Here is a 17,273-nt window from a genome sequence, read left to right as displayed (position 1 = left end):
CACAGACAGGTTTCCTTCACCGCCCAGCACGAGATGAATTATAAACACAAATTAAGTACATGAAAATGCAGTGGTGCCCGGGTTCGAACTCGCAATAATTAGTTAAGATGCACAAGTTCTAACCACGAGCCATATCACGTTCGTAAAAGTACTTGCACAACTTCAATATGGATTGTAACCGCTATCAAAGAAGTTTTATGTGATACTTTAAAGATTGTCATTATATTAAAATATCTGAGCTTAGTCTTCGCCTATACATGAAGACGCTTGATATTATAATTCTTAAAATGGTCTTTCTTAAAGCTTAAAAACAGCTGTTTTGCATTTATTGTAAGATTACTTTACTCCACTAACTCGTTGGTCTAGTGGCTAGATTAAGACTAGAAGGTTCTAAGTTCAAAGCACAGGTCAGGTCTATAAAAATATATTGAGTTTTTCTATCGAAAAATTCTAGTTGTGAATAGAAGTCTGGAAATCGAGAGTTTACAGATTACCGTGCCCCGGAAATAACGTAACATCGTTGGTCTTGCGCCTGAAATCTTACCGGCTATATTGGATTTGCCTTTCAGTCGTGATGTATGTACGTAAATGTGTTAAACACATTTGTAGTAATTATGACGTACATCCTATTTGTACTAGGAACAAGCACGTGCTAGTTACGACTTTCACCCGACTACAAGGGTTAATAATTATTTTGTTGGGCAATGTATATATATGTATACGCTTTTACAACAGGATTCTAGAAAAGTTCAGAATTATTCAAATGTAACATTAAAAAAAAAATAAGGAACGTTAGTGTGTTGATATTTTTGACCTTTGCCTTTTTTTTGACTTTGACATCGGATTAAGAAAGTAGAGAGTGCACCTGTGTATGTGCACACTATGATATGTCTTGCGATGTCGGCGAATCTCTTTTGTGATTGGCCGATACCAATCAGGATAACATCATAATCATCAGTCTTGCTTCAAATGTAATATCATTAAAATTTCAGACTGATTATAAAAACACATATTTTAAGGTAAGGAAAAGTCCCCTGGCAAGCAAATATGGCTCCTATTCCAACCGACGAATATTATTATTTTAATATTCTAACCGGGCGCTAAGTCTCTTATGCTTTTAGAGCTCAATGTTATATATATGAAATTATCGTGCTTTTTTTTAATCTCCGAGGAAGTACGATAGCGTCACAGCGTCACGATAAATATATTATTGTGACCTAGCCCTTTTAGGTAGGTAGGTATTTAGCAGTCTGCTAGCATCGTATAACATTGTTAAAAATTACAGACTCAGAACTCGCAGTATTTTCTTTGCCCCTCGATTGTAAGCGAAACCATTTTCAATTAAAGTTACAGCTCGCGAGACGAAGTTTCGCTGCGATCCGCATCACTTAAAAGCAAGCGATTTTAACGTAAATTGATAATTAAAATTTCAGGACGAAATATTTTAAGATTTTACTGGTATTCGCAAAGAAAACCGAAAATCTTAAACTGATTTGGAATAGGACTTTTATCTATATTTATAAAATAACATGTCCTGACTGACTGATTCATCATCACCGAGCGTAAACTATTACAATATGGCCACGAATTTTGGTGATTAAGATCGTTTTATTGACACCCATTACGGAAGGAATCTTGAAAATTCTACCCCTGAGAGGGTTAAATAGGGGGTTGAAACTTTGTATGGAAGTTCCTAATTTTTTAAGTTAGAAACATGAAACTTTATTTTTGGGCCACTGATTAAAAATGAGTAGATACGTATTTAAGTGTTTCTGGATATTCTTCCCTAAGAGGTTTAAATACACAACAATGTGGTATACAAAGAGTTCTTAAATAAATATTTTAAGTTAATCTGTAAATATATTCAACTTCCACGCGAGCAAAGCCGCGGGCAACCGCTAGTGATATATACATATGTAAATAAAAAACATTAATAGATAAGGTTTATCTTACAATACAGGAATATATAGAAATTGAGTGAATGAGATTGTATTCCTTCATTTCCATGCGGGAAATATAAATTTCCTTTCAATTCTCTTGCTGATTATTTTCGGCAGAAACTACGTTCCGAACCGGTGATGGTTTTTCTTTTGAATCCTTTGGGACCAGCCCGATCTATATGTTTCTATAAATACTTAATACGAACAATTGAATCAAACATATTACACATTTAATTTAATAATTATTAACATCAGTTAATAATTATTTTAAAATTAATTCTAAGCAACTAAATATCCGCGTGAAATGGTGCCAAGAATGCTAGCAGCATTTCCCCGTTGAATCGCAACTCCGATCCTCTGTGCAAGATATCAACCAGCCTTCCTGTCACAAGTAAATGCAATAAATGTCCTTTTTGAATAAAGAACATTTCTGTTCGACAATCTCTCAGACAAAAATACTTTAAAATCCAATGTGTGTTAACCAACAGACACATTAAGTTATTAATTGAAACATTTAATGCTAATTTAATACACTTACACCTCATTAAGTTGATACAAAAATAATATACCAACATCTCCCGTGGCTACTTGAGTCTCTTAAAAAAGTGATAAAACAAAAGGTTACCGTATTTCCTAGGGAAGTCATTAATTTCTGTGCTATTTCGTATCACGCGAGACCGTACGGAAACATGCAAGGTGAATTGAACGACTCGGAGTAAATTACATTTCCTAATCTCTCTAGCAAATTGGTTGATAAAATCTTTATTTATTTCAAACGAGTAAAATAATAATAAAATAAAGCGTCAGTGGCGCGCAGACACAGTCCATATTGTTCCCATAGTCATCTCATCTACTGGGGTCGTATCCAAAAGCCTACAACGCAGCCTTGATACATTCCTCATCACACTAATCATTTACTCCAAAAGGCAGTAATCCTCAACACTTGCCGCCTCACCCGCTAGTTCCTTACGAGTTTTATTTATTTTCAAAAAACTTATATCTAACATTACAGTAAACCAGTTCATAAATCTCAGCTGCTTATACCATTACCTAGCTCCTCCTAGCGCTTGCCTGTGTGTGTAGGATTTAGTTACCTTACTTACCCCATAGAGAGAAAAAGTAAAATTACAATATAATTATTGGCGCAAAAAGTAAATATCACAAGAAGAAGCTTATATATATGAGTTTACAAAATAAGTTTGGCTACAATTAAATATTACTATTAGCGAACTATTCTATTTACATGTGATTTGGCACTTTAAAAAGAGTGAAACTTATCATCCTTTATGGATTATTTACATAACATTAAATACATGCATAGCAGAGTCATTTGAAGAGATGAAAACAATTTAAAAAAAAGAAATAACAAAACAAAAACTGAATATAATTTTATAAAATATTACTATGGTGATTAATGATCTCAAATATCGTTAATTGAATTTTCAAGGTGGTAAAATGGTCCAGTTAATGGCGTTCTAACGTCAATTTTAATGGATGATTTTTACCTTCTATGGTTGTGTATATAAGTCATCTCGTGTTAGGTGTTGAAGGAAAACATTGTGAGGAAAACTGTATGTATCGGATAAAAAATTGCCACATGTGTATCCTTATAATAAATCTAACAGTCTCCACAAAAAAGAGAGGAGGCCTGAGGATAGCAGATTAATTTGTGCTCCCACATCCTTTGAGTTGACTACGTAAAATAACAAGCGCTAGATAGTAACTATGATACTAGGTGTTCGTTTCAATATCTTTGCAATCTTCGTCGTTGCTGTTCTTAGACTCGCCATACGTCTTCAAATTATAATTCAGAAATAAATAAGCATTTATTTTAGCAGCTTCAATTGTATTTATCAGTACGCGGTACCTTTTATTATATATATAATTTATTATATATATAATATGACATTTCCCAAACTACAAATAAGCCACTTCGCTTAATATAAAAAATTGTAGATAATTATATTTCTTTTTTAATTCAATAAATTAAATTACCTCTGCTTTGGGAATATTATTTTTACGTAACAAGTTTTGAAATCCTTCAAGAGTTTTTGTGTGATCAAATATTACCGAACATTCAATTTAATTTAATTTACGGTTAATCTTAACGTTAGCTTAGTTATGCAGGACTATATTGAAAGTGTGTGTGTGTACAAGTACATGTAAATTGTCAATTACTCTTATAGTCCGATGGGACGACACTTTATCACGACCAGCGAGATTAGGAGCGTTACGTGCTTTTTTTTCCTTAAGCAAACAAATCTTCACAGGCGCGTTTTTCGTTCCCCTGGTAAATATTTTTCACGTTACCTTTGTTTCATTTTAAGTGTTAATTTAAAACCAACCCTTGTATTGTTAATTTAAAACACTTAAAATGAAACATGGGTAACGTACTTATGTTTTGCTTAAATGTAAAAAAAATTAAGCAAAAAATAAGTATGGATTCTAATGATACCCAATTCAGCAAGCACCGATATTCGATCATTTAAAAATTTAAATGTTTTTGGAATGAAAAAACGTACAGACACACACACATTCTTACATAATTTCTTGAAATATACACTCCTCCTTTGGGCATTCATATTAGTAACAACTTAGTCAACTCTTCAGAGCAATCAATATAGTATTTATTTAATCACAATTTTCGTTTGTGATCGCTGTTATTCGTATGAATCAAAAACTTTCCAATAAATATTGTTTTCGAGAACCATACTCGAATCATCGTAGTTCAGTGGTCTGGAAACGTAGCCACCATGCAACGCTTCTGTAAATATTGTGTGTTTCAGATAGTTTTATTAAAAAAAAAACGAATTTATTATTAAAGTTCATATTTCACTTTAATAATTGTAAAAATAATTACAATATTATTTTAGAATACCTTCTTACTTGTTTAATATCTTAATTGCACATCAATAAGATTTTCAATTTTTTTTTTCGTCGTTCAATGTAATATCATTTTATAAATTTATTTTATGAAGGCAGAACAACTGGCCACCTTTGTCAACAAACATCGATCCTGTAAAAACCTAAAAGAACTTTTTACTCTTTCAATATGCAGCTAACCACGGAAGCAAAGATGCTATGAGAATTATACCTGTACAATTACCAATCAAACTCGAACATACAAAATATTGCTGTTTAGTTCAGATATCATAACTGGTAGATGGCCCAAACGAGCCCGCACAAAGCCCAACCATTGGTGAAAATATATTCGTAGAAGACGAAGTAAGATTGATTTTATAATCCGCTTTTCGAGACTTGGTCTGAGCGAGTTTTATAATATATCCACGAATTTTTACATTATATTTTATGACATATTTTTTACAAGATATTGAAACTTCATAATTTAAATACTTTCGAAAAACTAGCTGTTTCATAAATAAGTTTTATCGGCGCTACAGGGTATACTTTATAACCGTAATACATTGCGTGGTAGTAGGGACCTTTACCTTAAAAGGGAGAGTGTTAGTCCAGCAATGTAATATTTACAGGCTGTTATTTTCAAGACATAGTGCGAGGCCGTCTGTTAAGATATCACCAACTCATCAGATATTGCACCGAAAAAGAGAAATACAAAAAGTCTTGTGTTCCGGTTTGAAGAGTGACTGAGCCAGTGAAACTACAGGCATGTGGGACATAACATCTAAATCCTAATGTTGTTGGCACATTGGCGATGTAAGGGTTGGTTAATATGTCTTAGAATGCCGATGTCTATGGACAGTGGTGACCATATACCATCTGATGACCCATTTGCATATTCACCAAGCTATTCAATAAAATAAAACACGTTCATAAGCAGTATTATACTGTACTAGTTGCCTGCCCCGACTTCTTACGAGTACTATAAGGATTCAATACCGTGTTTTTTTATATTTAATGAAATTAAAACATTCGAAACAAATCGACAACATCTTACATTACACGTATTCAGTCTTCCTTACTATTACTTAACCCCTATTTCTTAATGTAGGTTTAGTTGTATAAAAGTGCACATGTTTAAAGATATACATGTATGTATGTTGTATAAACATAATTAATATTATAAAAAGTTCACAAAAACTCTCCATTCAACAAGTTTGAAACTCACTCGTAATCCGAATTAATCTGGCAAGTGACGATATTACTGTTGGAAAAAACTGTCATTTCTCGTGTAAGACGATTTTTAACGAAAAGGGAAAGAATATACGCTTAATATATATATATGGCAAATGAACTAAACAAATAAGTTTTTATTCATAAATAGAATAAATAATCTCATTTCAGTATGATTAGAGAACCCGAGACCTCGGAGTGGCGTACCCATGAAAACCGACCACGGAGGTCGTCAATATTAATATTAAAAATCTTTTTTTATAGTTTTTTACGAATATGCCAGTGGTGTTTCTTACCTCAAAAATAGTGGTACACGTTAAGGGACAGCACCAAAGCTCTACCATATACCATTAAATTTAATGTAATAAATGTAGAAACTTCTGCACTGTGTATGCATGTTCGATCCATCAACATCGTTGGTCATCTGTCATCAAGTGTAATAACTGCATACTATACTCTTAAAAATGTATTAAAAATCTGGTAAAATCCCAGAAATTTTGAAATGGGTCAACGGAGAACACATTGTGTCTGGTTTTTGTGCAGCAGCTATTCCTTTGATTGATTACTAACCGGTATAATCCGGTTATGATCGGATCGATTCGGAAATATTCGGCGCTCCGTTATTGACTATTTTGTCGTATATTTTAAGTATAAGATATATTAACTTATATTACACATTTATTATATTATTTGCCTACTGAATAACTAACTTCATAGAAACTAAGCAAAATTAAACGTGGTCGATGGACTTAAAACTAATTTATTTATTTTCTTTTTATTAACATCCCAGGGCTGGCCGAAGGTGTCCTCTCATATTGAAGAAGAAAAGCACTTGGAGCTTATCCCACGCCGTTCCAATGCGGGTTCCAACGTCTTACAATACATGTAACCTGCATCCTAACGACATTTTACACACGACGTAGAGCACGAAATTAATTATTAACACAAATTAAAAAATTAAAACTCCTTGGGTTTGAATCTGCAATCATTACATATACGAACTATTCCGACATATTGGCTCAATAAATAAACTAAATAAAGACTGGTATCTTCATCCACGATAAATTCCTACTCTGTGTTCGTTTCTTAACTTCCAGATTTTTTGTATGAATTGTTTTATTAACCTCCAGGTTCAGATACGTTAGTCAAAGTCAGATTAACTTGTCTATATCATCAACAAAATATCCCTTATTTAAATAAACTCGTATACAATTCTGAATAAGTTCTAAAGTTACAGAATAAAATTAAATAAATGGACTTTCCATTGGTTCGAAATGTAAATCCTTCTTATAGTATATAACTAGTAACTAGCCCCGGCCTCGCATGGGTGCAATGCTGATACTAAATATACTACAGAATCTCTTTATATATTTCTAAAACGTAGGACTTTCATACAAACTACCAAAACCCGGATATCGGATCTTATGTCTACACCCTATAAGGAACGTATCTACCAAATTTCAAGTTGGTAGATGTTATCGTTTCTGAGATTTCGTTATTAGTCAGTGAGTGGTATTTCGCTTTTATATAAAAAATAGAAATAAATTAATATATAGAAATTATAAGTTTGCATTAATATAATTAAATTATTATATATAAATACACTCACGATTGTTAATTATCTATATAATATTTCATCAACTAATAATCCTATCACTAATTGGGTTAAATCAAAATTAGTAGTTTGACTTTATAGTATTACGCTACAAAGTATATTCACAAATGTTTCGAAATTTCTATCTGACAATCTCTAAAGAAGATTAAATTAAATTAAACAATAAAAACAAATATAAAATTAAAAGTAATGATTTTGTTCTACAAAATAAAATTGTAAATTTGCTATTTACTCAAACTCTCTAGTGCTAGAATTACTCAAAATTACAACACTAGTCGTTTGCGAAGTGCACGAGAAATATAGCAACTTTGGACTTCCAAAACAGCTTACACTTAAGATATTATCAACAGTAAAAAAATAAATAGGAATATGAAAATAATTTGATTTGTTTTTATTTTACTGCATAATTTTGACGTAAGTGTTGAAATTATTTCATGAAAAAAATAGCATACTGTTTACAAAATCAAACCAATATAAAAACAAATTCTAAAATTACAAAAAATTGCGAAACGGACTTAAATTTTTTTTATTATATTTAAGGTTGGTCCTTGACCGGGAGCCTTCGCCTTGATTGTAAAAGTTCAGATTTTAGTTTAGGGGAGTGAAAAGATGTAAGTATTACAGTGCGCAACTTATAATAATACAATTCGTCTCAAACTATAAAATTGACACATTACAGGCGAATGCTAGTCACACATGAAGTACTGTAGCATAATTCACAATATCGAATCTTAGTTTGTTATATTACAGGCAAGGAATAAAAGATACATACATCAAAATAGTGTATCACTCATAAGGTTTTCAACATTTCACAGGTGAAATACGAAGTGATTTCTTACAGAATAACGTTGCAGATGACATTTATAAAGTTGTACTTGTGCTAGAGTCGAGATGGCCCAGTGGTTAGAACGCGTGCATCTTAACCGAAGATTTCGGGTTCAAACCCAGGCAGGCACCACGGAATTTTCATGTGCTTAATTTGTGTTTATAATTCATCTCGTGCTCGGCGGTGAAGGAAAACATCGTGAGGAAACCTGCATATGTCTAATTTCAACGAAATTCTGCCACATGTGTATTCCGCCAACCCGCATTGGAGCAGCGTAGTGGAATATGCTCCAAACCTTCTCCTCAAAGGAGAGGAGGTCTTTATCCCAGCAGTGGGACATTTACGGGCTGCTAATGCTAAAAAAAAAACTTGTGCTAAAATGCTCCATGTGTATTTTTCCGTATTTTAGAATTATATGTAGTTACGTATAGTACGACACAATTTAAATGTAGCATCGACAAATTAAAAAATAAAACAAAAAATTGTCAATTTGGCGAATGTATTTGGTTATACGACATTACAAATTATTACGTTTGCGTAAAGTTAATTTTCGCGTAAGAAATAAATAAAGATCGATGATTTTGAACTCACCTAATTCAAATGTGATCGGTTTTACTAATTTTGCCGATGCTACATCTAAGTTGTGTCGTACTATACATATTTTAATAAAATTTTGACTTCATATCATTCAATGTCATTGTGATCATTTTAATTCACAATCTTTCTAAATAAAGAAGCTGTGAAACTCTAGCAGTTCCCTTTCAACATCTAATAATCACAATCGGTCTGATTGTTATTAAACTCTACAAAAGCCAGATCAGATATTAATGAACATTATATTTTAAAATGATATCATAATGTCAAATTGCATTAAATATTGGAATATTGTGCTACATTTAAGCTCTTTTTCCACTGAGCTGTTGCTATGTTACGTCAATAGTCGGTAATTTGTGTGATATTTTTTTTATATAATTGAGAACTCAATACTCCATATGCAAAATATAACGCAAATCAAGATTTGAATTTACATTTAAATTGTGAAATGGTTTCAAAATACGTTTAAACGAAATATTCAAACAATTTAGAAATTTCCCGTCTTTTCCATATCAACGATGATTGTATAAAAAAAAAATGCTCCAGTTCCTAAAACTAAAAATAAATACCAGTGAGAGCATTTAAATGTCTTGCTGATCCGAATTTCATTCGATTCGTGTCTCGTTCCCGATGTCTTTTTTCACAGTCGAGCACCAGTTGATTTCACACAAATTAAGCACGATTCGATGTGCATACTTGGATTTGTACCTAGGATTTTTGTTTAAAATTCTTTCTATCCACTGAGTCACCAAGGGAAAAACAAAACGTCACATATATGTAAATATAATTGTAGAAATATTCATTTGAACTGTTATAATTAAGACTAGGTACCGATTGTATGAAAATCGAGTAACATTCTACAACATATATACTATGTTATATATTACAAATATATTATATATTACGAACTATTGACACAACATATAACAGCCTTTTGTATTTATTCCTCAGTTAGTTTCAATCCAGGCTTTTTTTTTATGTAATAAAAGTAAGTGGCCTTGCAAATGGGTCACTTGATGGTAACTGGTCACCATTCCTTACATCACGCCACTAACCCTATGAACTAAGTTATCTCCCTTGCACACGTAGTTACACTGGCTTACCAACAATTAAAACGGTAACACAACTATGCTAAAGTTTGCTTTTTGACAATATAATATACGACGAGTGGATGGTACTTAGGTGGTAATGGATGATCACAACTGGCATTTATCGAAATAACATGTAAGTTTCCTCACGATGTTTTTCTTCACCGCCGAGCACGAAATGAGTTTATAAAAATAAACTTAACAATAAAGTTCAGTGGTGACCATATTATGTAGTCAGCGTTAAAACTATTGTGTACGTAAAACAAACATTTTACAGTACATAATAGAATGACAAGGGCAACAAAAGAGCCTGACCTCCACGTGTTTTTGTTCTTGCGCTGTACAAAGTGTTACTTAACCTTCAACTTGAACTTAACTGAAGCTAACGCGATGTCGACTTAAATCAGGACCATAAATACTTTCAGCTTGAAACGAACTTAATGTAATAGCTTAGTTTAACATATAAATCTCATATATTCATTTTTGTTCCAGTGATTATGGGACGATAGCTGCACATAAAAAAAAACGGTTATGGTCTCATTTTGAAGAGCTCCTGCCTTATGTGCAGAAAATTAAGGAGGATTCTTGTTTGCCATTTACTAAATTGTTATAATTTTACAAATAATTAATTTTAAAGAGCGGCAAAGTTACTAGACGGTTGGGCAGCAGTACTACGCCTGTATAAGAAAAAAAAATTAAAAACGTAAACAAAATTAAAGTAAATTGTTATCTAAAAACTCCAATTCTACCCCTTGTGACTAGTTACACTGGCTTGCCACCCTTGAAACCGGAATACATTTTTTTTTAAATATCAACCGAGGCAGACAAGCAAAATGGGCCACATGATGATAAGTGATCTTCGTGGCCCACAAGCGTCAGCGATGCACAGCCAAGCCACTGCCTTTCAGAAAATACTTTTCGCCTCGCTTAAAAAGGACACATTGTAACCCTAAGAGAACATCGAGGAGAAAAAAAATGCTGTTTGGCATTACAATAAATTATGAGTAGGTGGCACTCATGCAAATGGGTTTACACTCTTGTAGGACTTACCAAAAACGTCAATATTATTAAAAGCAATCAAAAGAAATAGTTCCTCACCAGCTCAATCAATGCAAACAAAGTCGGTCAAAATATTTCGCTATATACAGGTCGCTAACGTAACAGCTAGGCGACGACCATGCATAACTTTAGTCTATTAGAATATGTGTATCTAAGACAGACCTAGCCCATTTCTAAAGTATTATGTAATATATATATTTTCAAACGTACGCTTGTTGACACTAAAGCAGACTTGAACTCAACTTAGGAAGGACATAGGTTTAATATTAATAATATTAATAATTAAAGCCGAGATGGCCCAGTGGTTAGAACGCGTGCATCTTAACCGATGATTTCGGGTTCAAACCCAGTCGGACACCAGTGAATTTTCATGTGCTTAATTTGTGTTTATAATTCATCTCGTGCTCGGCGGTGAAGGAAAACATCGTGAGGAAACCTGTATGTGTCTAATTTCAACGAAATTCTGCCACCATTGGAGCAGCGCGGTGGAATATGCTGCAAGCCTTCTCCTCAAAGGAAGAGGAGGCCTTTAGCCCAGCAGTGGGAAATTTGCAGGCTGCTAATGTAATGTAAATACTAGAATAACAGGTATTAATAATAATTGTATGAACTTAAACTCAAGACGACGGCAAAAAGAAAAAAACAATAAAATTTTCTTATATTTTTTTGCTGTCAATAAATAAATAACCATTAAAAATTTATTTAATTGAATCTAACTAGGAAAGGAGGAAACTGAATACGAAATGCGAAAATCGAGTCTCAAAATAAAGCCTTAACGATATAAATCCACAGAGTAGATTTAAGAATCGATCGACAACGGAACCTAATCAACGGACGTAAAGTACAGTATAAATAGAGTTACGTTATTTACATATTGCCGAATTTATTCAAGAGCTAAGGACTATATCTTTTTTTTATTGTACTACCACCGCTCATGGACAGCAACACCAACATCATCAGCAAAGTAACTTGTGAAAGTCCAACTGCCGGGTAAAGACCTCTTTCCTCTTTCGATTCGGATTGTATCAAATTGCTCCAATGATGATTGGTAGACGAACAAGTTCACATCAATAAGTTTTAGTATTATTAAAGAAGTCTTGAGAGCACATAATACATCTATTTTAAAAACAACTTCAGAGTGAAACTTTCATCAAAATAAAGAATGTAGTTTTAATGTTGCCGCTTGTAATAACAGTGTCTGTCCAAACAGTTTAAGCGGGATGCTTGCTCGCATTCAAGCTGGACTTTAATTTCATAATTGTTTTGCACTAAAATTTCCCGCGGCTTCAATCGCTGAAAATATAGAATTAAAAAGGCACAATTATCTCTCTTTTATTTTAATCGAATATAAAATTATTTCAAATAACATTTTGTTATTTGAAATAATTTTATATTTTTTTATTTGCTTTATTCGATTATTTTTTTATATTTGCTTTATTCGATTGTCTCGTAAAATTTTTTTTTAAATTATGGCTGATTCGGAACACAGATTCCGCCCAAAATAATTGACAAGTTACTCAATAGTTACTCTTTTAGAACAATTAAACGCTAGGGGTATCTTATTTAAAAACAATAGATTTATTTTACGAGTTCTATAATTTATATATATAAAAAAGGGATATTGGTATATAAGCCATTGCAGTCTCATGGCGATCGGTTAAATGAAAAAAATAATATTGGCGTTTTTTTTCCAACCGACAACAAAATGAATCATATGAATGCCTTTTTCATACAAAAATATATACATATATGCCAACTTTCATGGACTAGTCATACGGTTTCGTAGCATATTTATCTCATACAAATGTATAATGTGTGGTGTTTATCTATAAGATATAGTTGAGAGCCGAGATGGTCCAGTGGTTAGAACGCGTGCATCTTAACTGATGATTTCGGGTCGAGACCCAGGCGAGCACCACTAAATTCGCATTTGCTTAATTTGTGTTTATAATTCATCTCGTGCTCGGCGGTGAAGGAAAACATCGTGAGGTAGCCTGCATGTGTCTAATTTCAACGAAATGTGTAATCAATTACACCACCAACATGAATTCGAGCAGCGTGGTGGAATATGCTCCAAACCTTCTCCTCAAAGGAAGAGGAGGCTTTAGCCCAGCAGTGGGAAATTTATAGGCTGAAGATGAACAATATATAAACAAACATCACAACACAAAATTGTTCGAACTGCACACCTGGAATAATACATGATCAGCAGCCGATCTTCGTATTGCATTAAATATTTAACGATAATCCCAGCTGATTGTACTCTCTAATAATAAAATTTTCATGTTCGTTAATATTAGTATATTTTACCTATATATATATTTGTAGAATATAAGTAGTCAAGTGTAATATTGTTGTGTTATAAGTAAAGATATGTTAATCAGAAACTCTGGTTAACATATCTTTATCAGAATCTATGGTTTGTTTATCTTTTTTGCTACTTCGATTTGAATAGGCTTCATCATCAAGTTGTCAGTCTGCTAAACTTATTTAAATAAATAAATACAAATATATAAGAAAATATTTAACACAAAACGTTGAACGCGAAAACACAAACACGAAAATTTTGAGTTTTTATAAATGGGCGAATGAAACCGAGGGATTAAGCTTGTTCCGTATGAAAGGTGCTCACGGTACATCCCCGTATTAGGAAATGAGGTCACAGCCTAGTTCAAATTACTCATTACGAGAGGTGAAGTGCTCCATTCATTACATTCACTAATTTACTTTATAGAATTTCGTATTATAACACATATGACGTTGTCCATTTCACCTTTTGTCCATCTGATAGCTATATTCCGATTACAGAAATTTAACCGAATTAACCGCTTTTAACCGAATCTGAAGATTTAGTATAACTGGTGCAAACCAGTTTTTCAATTTCGTTTTTATTATTTTTAAAATTTCAACGATAGTTTTGTTGCTATGTATTCATTTAGTTAAATGTCCATTGGGCGTGTGGTAGATAGAAGACCATATTATTTACTGATTTGCTTGTCGGTTCTCGGTAGAATATACATTCCGAGCTGGATAGCTTCAAGATTTTATAATTCGAAATTTGAATAAAGATTGGTTTTATTTAATTTAACGTACTTTTCCTTAATAAATCGGAACATTTGATACCATTGCTGATTTTAATGAAGATCAATCCCTGTTCCACTAAGATTACCTACAACTTAACACTACAATACAACGTTTTATTTTACAATAACAATAAATTATTAAAACTACAGTATCTTCCAAACAAACTTTGGATATAGTCAAATCTATTCGACTAGAAGGTTACGTGTTTTACCCAAACAATAACTAACAATGACTCGTTACAATTATTTATGAAAAACAATCGATACTAATCAAAGTTTTGTACTGGAAATGTTTGAAGAAACCAAAGTAAACGACCGGAAGTGAAACATTTCCTATAAAGCAACATTTTCTCTCAGCGTTCAATCGTCTCTTTGAAATGCGATCACTTTTGACACAAGTACACACAGAGTGGCTAAACCGTCAGCTAAATCAAACAGGTGGTTTTTAAAGACGTTCTAAGGACTGCGAAATGACTAATCGAAAGATCTCGACAAATATCTAAAGAAAAACTCAGTTTAAGAGCCAGTCACTTAACTTTTAAGGTTATGTCAGTTATTTTCTTAATACCGCCAAAAGGCTGTATTGTTACAAGTCAATGAATACAGATAATATATGTTAGAGAGTTATTATCACAGATAAAATAGATATTATTAATGTATTGATCACGAATTCAAATAAAACATTCATTATAAAATCGCAGGAAGAATACAATGATTTTTTTTTTTATTTCATTGTACTTAAAAAATATTTATTTATAGCAATCCTATCCCAGCGGAACACACCCGCGAATATAAACCGAATCTTGTAGGTTTAAAGTACAACGAGTTTTCATTGAGCTGGGGCGATGAATGGGTGCATTAATTCGTGAGAACATGGACGTGCCGAATGAAATGTAACATCTGTCCAGCAGCACACTTTGAATTAGCTTGGTGTAATGAGCTCCAAGCCTTTACGGCTCCAAAATTTTACGTTGGTCATATTGATTTAAAAAAAAAACGTATAGGTAATTTAGAAACAGCAATTGTAGAAAAAATCATTCAAATAATAAAAAATACGTTTCCTTTGAAAGAGATAAGGCAGAGGATTTTTTTTTTGTTTTGTGTCAAGGGTACAATTGTCATAACATGTTCGGGGCTATTGGGGTTGGGGGTGTATACTATAAGGTCTTACTAAATAATTATGAATATCAATATATTAACCAACTCCTTTAATATTATTAAATTAATTATTTTTATTTAAAATACAATAGAAACATTCCGATTTTTTTTAAATCAGCGTATATATAAAATGTAAATGATAACATTTTATTTAGATTAAAATATGCATAAATATCATAATTAAAAATATATTTAAAAATATAAAAACAATGGTCATTTAAACATGAACAAAAGATTTTTTTTTTTCATCTTGGACTGACTAATGTTATATCATGTGCTATAAATTTAATAAGTTAATCGACCTATTTGCTAGGTGGGATGTAGGTAAACATTCGACTAGATGCTCCTATCATTAAAAATAAAATTAGTAGTAATGTATTTTTATTAATTTATTAATATATTATATTTAATTATCTACATTTTAAAATTCATTTATTTCTGTTATTTAATCAAGACTGCTAAGAATGAAATGATAATTTAAATATAATACTCACCAGCTATTCCTATTATTTTAAATTAAAATCACACCTTTAAGCACTTCCCACTGGTAGTCATAAAAAATATCATAAAACAACTGTCAAGCTATTCAGCAATCGCACGGGTAGTAAAAATCACACACGGGGCTAAATAATGCTCGTTCATTCACTGAGGTTAAGAAAAAAAAGTTAACGTTCCAATTTTAAAATTGACAACGCGGCAAGACACCTTAGAACGCATTTTCATTAGTAATTGTACTTCGATATTTGAATTATTGTTAAATAATGAAGCGTTCTGTCTCGAGTATCGGATTTTTTGAGGGAGAAACGTCGTCTGCCCGGGATGTTCGTCGGGTTTCAGAGGCTGACTCTCGTTCGAGTCGAAGCTTCGTAGTGCGCAGTCCCTCTTGCGTAACTATTGTTACAAATTAGATAATTCCCGGGTGCCACATCAAATGATATAGATAGTTTTTTTCCAGTGATAGCGAATTACATACTTTAGTATAATACATTTCAACTCTAAATCGAACAATATCCGACTTTACTTATAACTCTTATTAGTAAACGATAAATTTAATAGTCAAATATAGAATTGTTAAAAAATACGTAATCATTGTAATCTTTTTCCACTAACATCTTCTAGAGAAGTTTTAATATAGAATCGACAAACATTACTTTTCGTTTCAAATCATTAGTAGCTTACGTAGCTTCGAGCGACCCACATATCTTTCGGGAAAAGCTTCACAGCGCAGGCGTCGACTGGAAAATTGAAGTGAGAGGGAGACAATGGTGGAATATGCGAGAGAGAGATGTCAGTACGGCTGAGAGCGAGTGCATATAATCCACTCAATTTGTTGTCTAGGCACGTTCGAATTTTTAAAAAGGATGGCTTTATTGTAACAGTTTTTTCCCGTTTTATTGTACATCGTTAGGTTATTTTTACATCGTTAAAGATAGTTCCACTTCCATACTAATGTACGTCTCGATTTATGCTTTTTTATTATTATTATATTAAATTATTTTTTACTGCTATAACTCTGGATATTTTATTGAATTGATCATGTTGATTATATTTTTAACTTTTATATTTTTAACATTTAATAAAACGTTTTAATGCAATACAAATAATTATAACAAAAAGATGTAATTATGTTTTTTTTTTAATATTGAATACAAGCTGCGTATTTCGGAATCACTGCCATTTGGAAAATAGAAGCGTTGTAAAAAAATATTTTCATTTGACAATTCCCTTTTTTTTTCTTTACTAAGAACTTTGAAAATTTATTGATTCGAATAGATTTTTCTGAGTTAAGTATTTCATTTCATCAAAAGATATATCACT

General features: G+C 32.3%; 1 protein-coding gene across 3 annotated transcripts in view; it reads right to left on the bottom strand.

Moving 5' to 3' along the window:
- LOC125068294 overlaps nt 1–16,347 on the bottom strand; it is a 63,040-nt gene extending 46,693 nt beyond the window's left edge. For all 3 annotated transcript variants that reach the window (XM_047677399.1, XM_047677400.1, XM_047677401.1), the window contains exon 1: nt 15,950–16,347. The gene's annotated coding sequence lies outside the window, so the exon portion shown is untranslated. The remainder of the gene's footprint in view (nt 1–15,949) is intronic.
- Nucleotides 16,348–17,273: the final 926 nt, after the last annotated feature.

The sequence above is a fragment of the Vanessa atalanta genome, chromosome 13, assembly GCF_905147765.1.
Source record: "Vanessa atalanta chromosome 13, ilVanAtal1.2, whole genome shotgun sequence".
NCBI lineage: Eukaryota > Metazoa > Arthropoda > Insecta > Lepidoptera > Nymphalidae > Vanessa > Vanessa atalanta.
This window is presented reverse-complemented; position numbering and strand designations above follow the sequence as displayed.